The sequence below is a fragment of the Rhinolophus ferrumequinum genome, chromosome 3 (genome assembly GCF_004115265.2).
Source record: "Rhinolophus ferrumequinum isolate MPI-CBG mRhiFer1 chromosome 3, mRhiFer1_v1.p, whole genome shotgun sequence".
Lineage (NCBI taxonomy): Eukaryota > Metazoa > Chordata > Mammalia > Chiroptera > Rhinolophidae > Rhinolophus > Rhinolophus ferrumequinum.
Genome location: NC_046286.1, coordinates 88,786,531 through 88,799,201, shown reverse-complemented (window position 1 = coordinate 88,799,201; position 12,671 = coordinate 88,786,531). Strand labels below are relative to the sequence as shown.

Sequence of the window (12,671 nt, the reverse complement as noted above, 5' to 3'; positions counted from 1 at the left end):
AGTTCAAACCCAGAATAAGAATGCTTATAAATCCACACTCTTAATTTATAATTCAAAGTAGTGATTTAATTTCTTATTGTTAAAATAATCATTGGAAAATCATTCTAAGTTTAGTGGTGGTATACCTACCAATGATTCAAATTTAAATACAAAATATTTTAAGAATTTTGAAAAATAAAGAGTCTAATATAATAAGTCTACTTTTCAAAGGAAAGTAAAGATTCTGATACATTTTAGGACAGGATTTCAATTTTGAAGAACTGATATCCTCTGGCTCTCTCTCTCTCTATATATATATATAAAATTTTGAGTGAAAAAAAAGCATTACTTTATAAATGTATTAAGGAAAATTGTGTCGAATTCTGCCTACCACCTACGTGCAGTGGGTCTGGGTGTGTAATCCTGTCTGTCAATGGAGATTGTGAATGTAAAAGTATTCTGAAAACTGCCAAGTTGGTCTACACATGCAAGGTAAGGCTTCTTTCTACTCATGCAGTATTGTTCTCCTGTACTTCCCACAAAAGATGGCTCTAGAAAAGGGAAGGGAACTCAGTTACAAAACACCTACTTTTTTGAGAAGAATATTACAGCCTCATAACCACTCTATGGAGGTAAATGTTATTTTCCTATTTGCAAAAGACTGGTAACCTGGGAAAGTTGGTTATTCTGTTGGACCGCAAAGCCTGCGTTCTTTCTACTGAGTCACCCTTGTGGTTTAAACTTTTATAAACTGAATCATATTCTTAAATTTTGCTGCATTAAATTCAATTCACTTAGAGAATCGTACTTATCAGAGGAAATTGATAATAAAATATTTTGCAGAGGGTATAATAAAGCAAAAGATCCCATCTGAATTCGCTTCTGAAGACTATAGTTAAGTAGGCCATGTATGTTGATCAATACAAAACCTGGGATTCAATGCCCTAGGATCTATCTGCTAGATTCTCTTGTTTCTAGACCAGCGTCATCTCACCCCTCTTTGTGGCATCTCAGTGATCTGTTGGCCAGAGTTTCAGCAAGCTCAGGAAGAATACTAACTAGTCTTTTACCATCTGTGCTATAGCATAGTCACTGGTTACTACGGACTAGAAGCTTGATCTACAATATAGTTTCAAAGGAACAAAGTAAAAATCCACACTAGTCTTTGCCTGTTCTTGGTAGTATCCTTCCATATCTGCCCCTGAACATATGAATACAAACACATTAGCACGAGCTGAAAAGGTTTCCCATCCGTATCGTTCCTCCCTTTGCTCAGGTTTTAAGAAGGAAAAGAGAGATAGACTGAGCTGAGTCTAACTGGCTATTGACTGAATTAAACAAATTCCTGTCCCCCAAAAAAATATTTCTTGCCAATTCAACCTGCCCTCTCTCCCAAGCCTGTGTAGACTGATCAAGAGTTTCTACATCAATAGATATAGATGCTTCCAAATGCAACACTAATCAGGTTGCTTCTTGCTTCGAATCCTTCAGTGGACTCCAGACACCAAACTTAGCATGGTTTCCAGACGGCTTTCTCCACCTGTGTCTCTCCCTTTCCTCCCTGCTCCTCCCAGAACCCCGCTCTTCTTCCTTCAGTTCTCAACTAAAGCTGACTCTCTGGAAAGAATTAGGGCTTCCCACACTGCTCCTTTAGCACCTTGGGCATAATTCATGTTTTCTCATTATAAATGTGGTCCATTAAAATCTCTCTCTCTCTCTCTCTCTTTCTCTCTCTCACTATCTATGTTCCTAGAGGCAGAGGCTTGGTTACTTGTCTGCATATCCCAAGTATCTAACAGTGATTGGCTCATAGCCATTTCTCAGTGCTGGCAGGATGCTTTTATTTCCTTCCCTTCCCTTCTTGAACAATTCAATTTAAAGCTATTAGATGGGCCCAAACATGGTAGATGTTACACTTGGGATGGGGTAGGGAATTACAAATATGGATAGAAAAACTAAATAAAATCTGTAGTGTTTAATCAGACTTGGAAGTATTGGTATGAACTCCTAGATATAAATTAGATAGGCAGGAAGGTAGGTGGGTAGATAGATAGACAGACAGACACATATTCTCTAATTCTGTGCACTGAGAGGGGCCGGGACCAGAAACACATCAAAAGCAATAAGCACACCTAGCACTGAGATCTTGGTTTCTAAATACCATCTTCCACTAAAGGGAACCATTGATCTTTTGAAAATGGCTGGTTCTAGGGCTGGGTCAGGGAAAAGACAAGGTAAGCATGGGATATCTTGAACTAGGAAGTAAGGGAGTACTAAAGTATGAGGGAGACATCAAAAGGCAATTTGAATGGACTGCCACTGGCCAAATCTGGGACACTTTGCACATCAAGACAAATAATTGTAGAATGGATTGTAACCCTTCATTAAAATAGGACACCATGAGTACATACTTACATTACTTATGATTCCATAAATACTTGAATAAAATGGAAAGTTTGATGAGCAATTGGATAATTACATAGTTTTAAAGCACTTCTCCTCAAAATATGTATTAATCCCAAAGGGGAAAAGAACAACTTTATAGTGGCAAAACCTGGCAGAGAAGCTTAATTAAGTGAATTAAGATCAGTAACAGGCCACATTAAAACCATGCCACCTCAGAGGGTGCAATGAGAACACAGCACCACCTCTGCACAGTCCTGCTAAAGAAGCATCACCTGAATCTAATCATGAGCAAACAGACAAACCCAAACCCACAAGGGATGTTCTACATTATGATTGGCCTGTCATCCTCAGAAGGGTCAAGATCGCAAAAGTCAGGTGGGACTGAGGGATCGTTCTTGATTGAAGAAGCCTGAGGAGATGTGACAAGTAAATGCAATGCGTTATTCTGAACAGGAGACTTTTACTATAAAAGACAACTGGTGATTAAATGGGGTCTGGGGTTAGATGATAATGAAGCATCAAGGTGAATTTCCTGATTTTAATGGTCATAGTGCGGCACTAGTGTAGCTTACTCTCAAATGTTTTTAAATAAAGGGCTCTTTGCCCTGCACTTGCAACTTTTTTCCCTCTAGGTTTTTCATTACTTTCATTTAAAAAACAACAGCAAAATAACTATTATAAAAAAACTACACCATGCATTTGTATTTTTTAAACGTAAGCCAAATGCAAGTTAGGATCCATTTTAGAACTATGATACATACTGTCTCAGGCTACGAGGAGTTCATGGAAGAACTGTGTGCAGATAATTAATTTTAGAAGAAAGAAAGAGAGAGGAAAGAAAGGAAAGAAAGGAGAGAGAGACAGAGAGAGGAGGAGAAGAGGAGAGGAGGAGAGGAGGAGAGGAGGAGAGAGAGAGAGAGAGAGAGAGAGAGAGAAAGAGAGCATCTTTGACTTTCTGCAGGGGCAGTTTTCTAACCACGCTGCCCCATCACTAACGCCCTCCTCGCCCCGCCGGCTCCCGAACCCGGGGAGCAAAACCCTGCGGTGCTGGCCGCCGCCTGAGTCCCGGCCCCGCCTCGGCCCGCGAGCACTCGAGGCGGGGCCGCCGGGGCCCGTCGAGACGCCCACCGGAAACCCGGCCGCCGCCCGTGCCCCACGCCCAACCTGCTCGCTGCCTGGTCTCTGGCACAGGGAAAGCGGGATTCTTGAGTCCAAGGCGTGGTGTGCTCAGTGAAATCGATATTTTAAAAATATATAAAATATTTAAAGGGGGTGGGGGGGAAAGGGGGGAAAAAAGCATCTACCAGGAGTGGGGTTCGAACCCACGCGGACATATGTCCATTGGATCTTAAGTCCAACGCCTTAACCACTCGGCCATCCTGGTGCAGGCGAAGGGTGTCTCTCTCGCTCTTCCTACAAGGCCTATTCCACCGTCCTCCGCGCTCCCTCCTTCAGAAATCCGTAGATTTTCGCCGTTGCCTTTTCAGTTCTCCCGACCGGAGCTGCAGTAGCCTTCTCGCCGGAGCCCCCGTTGCCCGCCGCCTCAGCTCACTGTTGCCCCCGGGCCACCACGGCTGCGAGGGCAAATGCACTCGAGCTTAGCGCGCTGTCGACGCCGGGCGGCACGCCCAGGTCCCAGCCAATTCTGCTTTCGGTTTCGAGGTGCGCGGGCGCGGGAAACAAACGCTAGTAAACCTCTGGATTCCAAGCAGCAAGTTTTGGAGGCGCCCGAGACTCGCGGTGGTGCGGGGACCGAGCCCAGGGCGCGGTGTTTCGTTTGTTTTACTCTAAATAGCGTAAACGTCAAGAAATGAGTTGCACGGGCAGCAGGAGAGTTCTTGGACCCTTGTACCAGTGGGTCGCTTTTCTTCGTAGCATGTGTCACAGATGACGGGAAGAAAGCTGTGTAGAAATCTGTGTCTATACTGTACCACGGCAAATGCAGGGTGGTGTGGTACTGTTCGCCCTTCCTTCCAGCTGCAGGCACCACAGCCACTGCACCGCCTCACTGGTAGTTCAGTGGCCTCCTCCCTGTTCCCACGGCTCAGCCGTGCACTTGGACTCTTATGTTCCTTGATCTTCACTGTTCAGCAATGCTCTTTCCTTGCTGTGCATAAAAGATTTAGTTTGCTCTGTCAACTCCTTTTCCAGGATTTCCACTCCGTTTCCCACTATCCAGTGCTTCACTTTCGTGGGCAGAATTAAAATGTTATTGTTTTGTGCCACTAAGTTATTTTTGTTAATAAAGCCATACATTAAAATTCTGAGACTGATCAAGTAGGATATTGTAACGGAGCCCTGGGAGCACTGCACAGAGAGACAGGCTATCTGAGAATGAAGCTAAGGCCGGGGAAAGCAGAGCTCTCAGATGAAGAGTCCAAGGTCTGGTTCCATCATTGACTGGAGTCCTCTCCTTCATTCTTACTGGATTCTGGGTCATGCTGCTCTTTTCCAAATTCACATCTCACATGAGACAGTTTGGGAAGTAGACCACAAGTTCTAGCCCTAGGTCCTAGCTGCAAGGGAAGCTAGGAAGCCAAGTTCTGGCTCTACCTTAGGAAGCAGGCCTCGAAAATGGAAGAAATTCCCTAAACATAGGAAGAGTATTCAAAAGATTCTGGCAACTGCAAGACATGACAAATATCCAATGGAGTGTTGGAACAAAATATGAAAAGTACTGCATAGTGACATTTGTTACAACTGACAATATTAGAGAGAAAATGACAATATTAAGACAGATTTTGTAACACTGAAATGGTTCATGTTCAGGAAGTGCATTTGGCATACTTCTTAAGAGAAGTGTTTCACTCTGTTTAAATTATTCTGTGTGTGTGTGTGTGTGTGTAAGCCATGATATTCTTTATGCATTCTGTGGTCGTTTAAAAAATATGTCCATAAATTCTATGACACACCTCCCTTCAAGAGATAGCGCCTAATTCCCTTCCCCTTCCATGTGGGCTGGACCTAGTTACTCATTTCTAGTGAACAGTATAAAACAGAAGACACCAGGTCATCAGGGGCACTGCTGCCATCATCTGGGTTGCTCTCTCTCAGGTCATGCCCTCTGGAGGAAACCAGCTGTTATGTCATGAGCAGCCCTTTGAGAGCCCCATGTAGTGAAGAACAGCCAACAAGGAACTGAGGTTCCCACATGAGTGAGCTTAGGAACAGATCCTCCAATGCAGTCAAGCCTTTGGATGACTAACCCTGGGCAACATCTTGACTACCACCTCATGAGACACCCTGAACCAGAACGACCCACTGTCATGCGGGACTCAGCTCCCGCTCCCCACACAAGAAGGCAGGATATGGTGAGGCCAAAAAGGAACAACAATGGAGCCATAGATAGGGGAGTCATACCACTATACTCTCGCTGGCAGCTGGTCGAGACACAGGAAGTAGGATCAACATGATGTGCAGTGTAATCTGCTTGCTAACTGCACTTGCTAGCCGCAATCCGTGGTGCGCTTCTCTGCCAACCAACCAACCCCTTAGTGTAGCCACGGCAGTTCTATTAGTGGCCAATGGCTAACTGGTAACACCTGATGGCCAACTAGTCACAGCTGATAACCATCTACTACTCGAGCCAGCACCTTTCCATGTGAGGCCGAGAGCCTGTAAACTGCCCTCTGGGACTCTGTCCCCACAAATAAAATAAACATTTATTGTTTTAACCTGAAAAGTTTTGTGCTACTCTTATGTAGCACAGAAAATAAACTAGCCTTTTTGTCCATAATTAAGGCTTGCCATAACTAATGCACATACTGACTAGAGTTAATTTCTCTAGATTTGATGACATGTTCACAGGCATGTGCTTTGTTTCCACACATATATTTTAAAAGGATAATCTTGCTGACCCCTTTGCTAACTTTCCTTCATCCATTTGTTTTGAAACCCTTGAACGGATTGCCCGTACTTTCCAAATCCACTCACTCACTTTCAGTTTTCCCCAGAATCCTTTGATGTGTGGCTTCTACACTTACTTTTCTCTCTTTATCTTTTCAGAATGAAAATATCTTTACTAAAACAGGTTCAAGTTGCAAAAGTTGCTTAAAATGCAAACTATATAGAAGTGAATAAACAAGAATGTGAAACTCCATCAATTGGGACCTCTGTCCTGTAAAGATGCTAAGCCATTTTCTATCCCTTTCCTGCTTTTTCCCATGCTGCTTTTCTTCGCCTAACTCTCCTCCAAAGCCCAGCATAAATCCTACCTTCCCATCACACATGTAATTGTAAAGTGAAACGAGTAAGTATAAGTTACACTTACCTGCAGATATGTGTACAAAACTTGGGAAGTTCCAGATTAGACTTCAGAAGTGTCCTTCTTACTCTGCCTGATCTCATTTATTATAATACAAATTAAGGCATGTGATACTATGAGAAAACATTATTCTTGGTCACAGAATTCTTTTTGTTTAAAGTGCTTACAGAATTTAAATTTTTGTATTAAACCTCATAAAATACAGTACACATATATCCTACAGAGTAAGCAGAAAATAAACTAGCCTTTTTGTCCGTAATTAAGGTTGGCCATCATGATAGCATCAATTTTTCTGAACTATAGGTAAAACAAGGGGTAGCAAGACATCACAATGTAAAGTACAGGCACACCTCATTGTATTGTGCTTCACTTTATTGTGTCTCCCAGGTGTTGAATTTTTTTTACGAATTGAAGGCAAGACCCTCCACCAGCAAAAGATTATGACTCACTTTATTGCGATACTCTCTTTATTGAGGTAGTCTGGAACAGAAACCGTGCTATCTTGGAGGTATGCCTGTGTTGTTTAGACTGTAGAGTCAATAGACCTAGTTCAAATTGTCATTTTTTCCCCTAGCTGTGTAGGCAATATACTCTTCAAGTCTCAGTTTCCTCATCTGTAAAGTGGGAATAATAATACGTCTATCTCAGAGAAATGTTGTGAGAATTAAATGATGTATATAAAATATGTAGCAGGGTGCCTTGTCTCAAGGTAAGTCCCTGTGGTAGCCAGTATTTGTTGCTTTTCTAACAGCCATAGACTCCTCCCTTTTCCCCAAGGGTTTAATCCAGACATTTTCATATTATCTCTTCTGCCAGTAATTGGTCTGGGGTAGAGATAAGGAGAGTGGGCATGTGATCCAGTTCTGGCCCAGAGAAATAAGGGAAGGTAGGCAGGGGGTTCTGGAAAAAATTTTCTTTCTGAATTAAAAACCAGCCTCAAAAAGTCAAAGCTTGTGCTATCTTTTCCCTGTTTCTTCCTGCCTTCAATGAGGCGGTGTGAAAATGTAATTCTTGGGGCTGTTAGCCATCCTGTGACCACGAGGGAACAAGCCTTTGGATAAGAAGTAACACCCAAAGATTTCAGGACAGTAAATTAGAAAGTGCCTCTGCCCTCAAAGACCTTCGTGAGCCACAGGCAACTGGAAACCATTGACCACCAATCCGCTTGTTTCATGAGATAATTCACATGCCTTTAAATGTAAGCCAGTGGTTCTCAAAGCATCAGAATCACCTGAGGACTTGCTGGAAATGCAAATTCTTGAGCCCCACCCCAACTTCTTGAATTCTGATCTCAGAGTTGATGATTCTGAGAGTTAGTTAATGATGATTCAAGTGTTAGTTCCTGTTATCACAGTAGGGTTTCTGCATTCCTTAGCGAGTGCTCATACAGTATGTACAGAGCAGATGAAGGGTTCTATGGCATTCCCTCCAAATTGCTTCCACAATTGAACCCCCATTATTGGCATGAGTTCTGACCATTTACCTCTTTCTCCTAAGCACGCCTATCTCCTGAGGGTGCACTTGCTGTTTTTCTGTGTATGAACAGATACATTAATTATTGTGGGGAAGCTGCCTTTTCCTAAGGTGTGTCTTGTCCTTGATAGAATCTTCACTTCCCGTTTACCAGAAAGCTCTCACTTCCTAGCACCATGCTAACACCCTTTTATTTCAACATCAGCTAAATGCTTCAACCTCCAGGTGATTTTGAAAACCATTCTCTATCTCATTTACATTATGAAGAAACATGGCCACGGCATAGATTTCCAAAATCTTATACCATCATCACCAGGACATATTTCCTCATCCATCAGTGAGAAGGGGACGCCCTCTGCTTACTTACACCAGAGATTACCAGATACTTTCCAGGTACTCAGACACACCTGTGCACACTATTCTTATGGATTCCAAAACACAGAGTTCGAGGCTGAGCACATGTGAGGTGGACCAACCCCAACTCTCTGACACAATTGTTTGTAATAAGGCTCTTTCCGACAGTTCTGGGCCATAGATACCACAAAAAGATGTAAGGTTGCTGGGGCAGGGGTGAGGGGCAAGGGTGAGGGAGGTTTGTGTTGTCCTGCGCCTCTTCTCCCCGCGCAATCCAGGACTCAGCTACAGAGAAATCTGAGTGGGAATTTTGCTAAGGATTCTTAGACTGCTTCGCCAAGTCTCTTTGTCCCCTCCTCTTTTTGCCCCCTTATCTTTCATTTTCCAACTTTATTAGAAACAAATTTTGTTTTACGGAGCAGTGTCTCAGCATTACTTTACGATGAGAAGAACTTTTAGTTCATTGTTCCCCACTTCTGTTTCAGTTCTTGATTCTTTAAGTGTTCTGCTATCTTATTTTGCTGACTTTGTCTTTATGTTTCTTAAAAATATTACTTTTACATCTTATTGAACTTATGCTTATTCCTAGTTTAATTTAGAGTGGTTTTGTTAATCTATGTTCATGTTTTTATTTTACATATTGTGGCTTTTTATTTTATAATTAAATATAATTATTTTACCTTGTTGTCATAGTTCACTTTTCATTACATTCCTATTTTAAACCTTATTTTTAATTTTGACATTTTAGTTTTTCTTATTTTCTCCCTTCCTTGTGTTATTTTACTTTAAATTTCTCGTTTTTCCTTAAGAATATTGATTTTACTTTGTGTTTTTGGCAAATAATAAATATGATTGGGGAAGTGGCAGTGAAGAAAGAAAGGCCACATACTCTGTCCCCACAGGCATCACGCCAACGAGAGGGACGATCTAACAAAAGGCAGGGTCTTCCTGCAGCCACTCAGGATGGGGGCTCAGCCTAAATTGGTTAGATATTAAAAGGCAGCGTTAACTTAAAAAATGTCAAACAAGGGCACACTCAGATTGTATATCATATATCTGTTAGGTGACCAGATAATTTACATCCATTCCCAGACCCTTGTGAAAGTGAAAGAAAGAGCTATTCAAAATTGTGCTGGGACAACAGGCTGCAAGAACCTGGTCTCAGGCAACTTACATATATAAAATGAATGTGTATGCAAGTTTAAACTAAAATTAATATCAGCTCTGCACTTAACAGACATTTATTGAATGAACAATCACATTAAGGATTATATAAATGTAAACGTAAATCAAAGCACAATTCCTGATGTGTGAAACACTTTCTTGTTGGGCCCATTAGGACAAATCCAGACAGGAAATTGTAGCTGCCTTCTCAGTTCAAGAATCTGGTGTGCATTTTGGATAACATTGACCACACAATAGCTCACAACTATTCTTTTTTTTTTTTTTAATAAGTACCGATAGCAATTCTTTAATATCACTGAGTTGTGGACAGAGAGGATAGAACTGAATGAAGGTCTTTCTGGCGTCTTACCTCTAGATCTGGGAGGGAAATGATTCCATTGACTGAATTGAAGGAGGGCCACAGCAGAAAGAACAGAATCTGCATTTGAGGAACCTGCGGGACCTTCACGAGGAAAGGTCAAGTAGACAGAATATAACAACCTGGAGTTCAGGTGAGAAATCTAGGCTAAACAGAAAGAGTGTTGAGTAAATGGCTCAGGCAAATGCCACCGCTGTCACAGGGTACAGGCCAGAACCATAGAGAGGGGGGCTGCCCCAGGACGATGCCTGTGGAATCTCTTGTCATCCCATGGTATTGTCGGGCAAGACCCAGCTGGATACATGATTGAGCTGACACCTACTACTCAAAAACTATAGTTTTCAAAGGTGAGAAGAACAGTGTTGCAAACAGAAGAAAAAGAGTCTAGCTTGGGTGCCAGCTGCTCAGAGAAGTTGTCCATTCATGCCAACAGCATCTGGGTACCTTGCGTAATGTTGAGACTGTGTGTTTGCTTCTTGTCAGGCAAACTAAAGAGAGCTGCTGGTGTCATCATCGGTCAGTCTTCTCCACAGAGGTTTGGAAGTTATCACTGGAAGATAGGAGGCCATGGGATGGATGAGGTCACCTACAAATAATGTACAGAGAAGAAAGAGTCCAGGGCAGAATCCTTGGCCATTTCACACGTCAGTGTGTGGGCTAATTTATTTGACCCAAGAACCTGAAGAATATTTGGGATGACGCTGTGTTTTTATGCTACCAAACACTAGGGAGCAGTAATTTCCCTCCCCCCTTTTCTTATTTGCCTCAACCACAATTAGTGATTTATTACAGCTATGTGGTGTGCAAGTATAGCTATGGGGAAGGCAAATACTGCCAACCAAGCCTACACCAGGTATGTGGTCTTCGGCAAATTCAGCCTCTTTCTTCTGTCAAATAAATCTGAGGAATTGGTAATATAAATCATGAAAGTTTCCTTTCATTTTGTTTTGTTTTGTTTTTGCAGTATACTTTAAGGAGGGAATTCAGTTGTCCAGTTGCAACGTGGTACACCTTTAATTACAGGAGTTTTTATTTGAGGTGTAAACTATAGTATCTACTATTTTTAAGACCCTGTGAAAAATTTGAAAATGGAAATATCTCTATCTCTAGCTCTAGCTCTAGCTCTAGCTCTATCTCTATATCTATCTATATCTATCTACACACAGAGGGTGCCAAAAGATGTATATACATTTTAAGAAAGGAAAAAACTGTATTAAAATTGTAATACTCAATATATACCGATAACAAAAGATGAATACAAGTCACGTTTGACTTCTGCAATTGCAAGAGGTGCTCAAAGTGGTTACCATGTGTAACTTTAATGAGAAGAGATGCAACTTTGGCTACTAAAGCTGTGATTTCCTTTTGGACATGAGAACTTTCTGCAAAGTTACTTCAGATATTGAGAATGGCTCATGCAGTTACCAAACACAAGAAGCTACCCTGCGGATGAGTTCCAGCATTAAAAGAACAGGTATTTTCTTTCAGTTTCCCAGTTTTACTTTCTCCTGGGTAAGTGCATGTATTAATATCTTACCACTTAGTAACATTTCTTGTTTGACAGGTTTCTTCCATGAACCAGATGACAACGTGCAGTCGAAGATTATGAAGAGAATCCATGTTACCTCATCTATGACCTTTTAAAGCAGCACTAGACCAGGGTAAACCACAGGGCAGGGCAAATGAATAAACTAGTTCAACATTCCTAGCCACCAGAGAAATTCCTGACTTTGTCACGTAGAGCCTAATTTATTTATTTATTTTTTTTATCAAGGGGTAACATTCCATGTATATCCTCTCTGCCCACTGCAGACTCTCTTCTTGATTTGGTCCACAGCCATGTTTCGAGAGTTGGAGCACCAGCTGCTGGCAGCTAGCTGGGAGGCACCTGGGGCCACGCAACAGTACATCTGCCAGGTCAGCTTCAGCTGGGAGAGAGAGCTGGGGCCTTGCAGCCCAGCTGAGCTCCCAGCTCAAAGAAACACCAGTTTAGGGTCTTCCAGTTTCTCCTTGGTCTTCAACTCCTACAGGGGAAGAAATGGTCTTGCAGTAATTTCTCTGCACAATACACATGCAATTGAATATTTTGGTATTGAACAAGCATTACGATCCCTAAGGAGTCTGTACTGTTTGTGGAGGGGGAGGGGCAGCCCGACAGACTTGGGAGAATGGACTGCGGCATCTCACCGCGTCCTCCTCTATAGAGACCTCAGTGTTTGAGGACAATTTAGGACGGATGCCCGAAGTCACCGCCCTGAAACACAGCCTTTATGATGAGGAGTAGGGAGCTAGGTCCTTTACACAAATGACCCTACTAGATGCCGTGAGATAGATAGATATATATCCCAAGCCAATTAGTTTTTTCCAAAAATTTAAAAAATTATCTTTATTTTACATGGCTGGAAGAATAAAAAGGAAAGAAAATCCTCTCCAGCTAAAACTTAGTGTTACGACTTTCTTTGTATCCAAGAGGAGAATAAGGTAGAGAGTAGTCTTCTTACAGGCCAGTCTTGCTGGCTTCAGATCCTCTGACTCAAAACTTCCTTCTCTCACTGTGAGGCCCTTTCAAACTGATGATTCTCTTGGATGATCTGCTTCTCCCCAAGCAGCTTTTTCTCCAATCCCATCTCTCTTCTTCTCACCAAGTCCCAC

At 42.1% G+C, this 12,671-nt stretch overlaps 1 non-coding gene across 1 annotated transcript; it reads right to left on the bottom strand.

The window, feature by feature from the left end:
• Positions 1 to 3,686: 3,686 nt before the first annotated feature.
• On the bottom strand, positions 3,687 to 3,769 carry TRNAL-UAA (transfer RNA leucine (anticodon UAA)). The gene has a single exon. It is a non-coding gene; the product is annotated as a tRNA-Leu (tRNA).
• Positions 3,770 to 12,671: the final 8,902 nt, after the last annotated feature.